This window comes from Montipora foliosa, chromosome 12, assembly GCF_036669935.1.
Source record: "Montipora foliosa isolate CH-2021 chromosome 12, ASM3666993v2, whole genome shotgun sequence".
Taxonomy (NCBI): domain Eukaryota; kingdom Metazoa; phylum Cnidaria; class Anthozoa; order Scleractinia; family Acroporidae; genus Montipora; species Montipora foliosa.
Window position 1 is genome coordinate 25,224,180 of NC_090880.1, and position 2,248 is coordinate 25,226,427.

At 38.4% G+C, this 2,248-nt stretch overlaps 1 protein-coding gene across 1 annotated transcript in view; it reads left to right on the top strand.

Annotated features, from left to right (window-relative positions):
- The first annotated feature begins 595 nt into the window (after window positions 1-595).
- The window catches only part of LOC137980428 (uncharacterized), a 43,956-nt gene continuing 42,303 nt past the window's right edge, over window positions 596-2,248 (top strand). Inside the window, exon 1 of the mRNA XM_068827873.1 lies at window positions 596-636. The gene's annotated coding sequence lies outside the window, so the exon portion shown is untranslated. The remainder of the gene's footprint in view (window positions 637-2,248) is intronic.

Here is a 2,248-nt window from a genome sequence, read left to right on the forward strand (position 1 = left end):
ACATTAAGTGACCATTAAACTAATTAGGTGATAAGAATTGAAACGAGTTTTAATTTGGAGGGGTCTGAGTTTTCGGGGTCTAAGTTCTCGGGGTCTGAGTTTTCGGATTCTCGATTCTCGCCATATTTGCTCTGTTTTGCAAGATGTGACTCTCAAACCTGGTCAATTTGCTAAGAGTTAGGCGCTCTTTATAGCAGTTTCAATAGATTTTCACTGCATGGTCAAAATAAAAAGTTGAAAAAGTCGTGGAAAGATCTATTAGTTGTTTTGTGACGCGCTGTTCGTGTGGCTGATCCCTTCTCAGGCTCATAATTTCCTTGTTTTAATTTTCAGCGCGACAAACACTACTTAAAGTAATACAAACTAACGTTACAACAAACGACATTTCGATTGATCATCAGTTATTTTCAAGTTCGACTCCTTAGGTAGAAAATGAGTGTTTCCTCTCAAACGTAATACATGCAATCATGAAAGATGGAAATTTTTTAGAGACAACGCCGGAAGATGTCAGAACAATGAACAATCTTTACACGAAAAATTTCGCGCGGATTGATGACTCATTTCTTTCAAGTCCGGGTTTAACTATACTACACTTTGGAGTGCCTTTGAACTGAATCAAGAAGCGATTTCACGAACGTAAGTATGAACAATCGTTTTTTCGGCTGCGGTTAATGGGATTTCCTTGATTAGTTGTGGTTTCCTTGATTACTACGTTTATCTCTCTCATCTGTAAAAGAACGAAATGAACGCTTTCAATATTGGGCCTTATTTTTCAGAATTGGACTGTTTTTAAATACAGCTTCCTGTAAATGTCCACTGAAACAATGTATTCAGCAGATTCCAAAGAATTCCTGTATTCCGCCTTCTTCTGTATTTCTCCACATTTCTCTTGCTTTCTTCGAGAATGAAGGGTACGGCTTCAGTTATTCTTTTCAGCTCACTGTTTACAGAATGTTTAAGTGTCCTCCTCTGCTATAAACTGGAATAGTTGTATTTTAACAGTATGAACGCGTGAAGGAATTTTAATTTTTTACCGCACGATTTTCGATTTCAATGAACAGTTCAAATAGACGAGTTACATAGACTGCTAGCAGTCTCGGTTTGGGTATGTGAAGCACAATCCATCAACAGCGCGGTGAGCAATAGTGAGACGAGACTGGAGCGTCGAGAATTTTTAAATAAAACACACCTGTTGCCAATAAGGAACTGCCCAAAAAAAACAAACTTGAAGGTAAAATTTTATCCTGTGGTCACGCGCTGCGAGGACTTCGTACGCGCATCGCATGATTACGAATTTCCGTGAATTAAGACACAGAGACAAACAGACAGTAAGCTTTGCTAAACAAAGATAAACCTTTGCTTACGCCTGAAAAGCAAATTAACGCATTCAATATTCGTCTCGAGTAAATCTTCGTGAAGGCCAAGCGATGGAATTGCGAGTCACTGTAACAGGGGCACCCAACGTCAACTTTCGGAAAATATCTGTTCGGAAGACGATTTGAGATCTAGAATTTTCGGAACATTTGTTGTAAAATTTCTTGCTTGCCTGCCTCTGCTAGGATTTTCGAACACCTGAAAAATGGTATAATTGCCCACTTTTAACGGATTTTTTTACCCTAAAAGCTGAAAAAAGGTCACCTAGAATTTTCGGGAACCTTTTTTCTGGCTGAAATTTTCGAAAAGGTAAGTTTTGATCCCTACAATTTTCGGATCACTAGACTTTCAGCCAGGAAATCCGAACAGATGAAAAATTTGTAGGGGATAAAAATATGCCTATATCTACCGATTAAATACTAAAATACTTTAACAATGCTATGTTTAAGTGGTTTTGAACTAGATTCTCGTTGGGTGCCCCTGACTGTAAACACAGTTTATTCAGATTTATGGATACGAAGAATCGATCAGTTTAAGATGAACAACGATAAAAATTCACAATCAAACCTGTAATTTTCTGTAAGGTGAATTCCCACGGGCCTTCAAACATCTCCGAGAAAGTCTACAACTCTTCCGTGATTATTTGCAGTGATTTGCTATGGGACACCACACTCGCTTTGGTCTGCTTTGACAAAACCACAATCTGTCCTCGAAGAGGGATTTCTTCGCCATGAACACCCTAATTTCCATTGTTTTAGATGTACAGTGTTCCTTAGAACTTTTTCTTTCGATTTGCCTATTTAAAAACGAGTGTTTTCCTTCCGAGACTTTCCACCCAACGAACGATGAAAAAAGAGCGCTATTTTGTGCACAC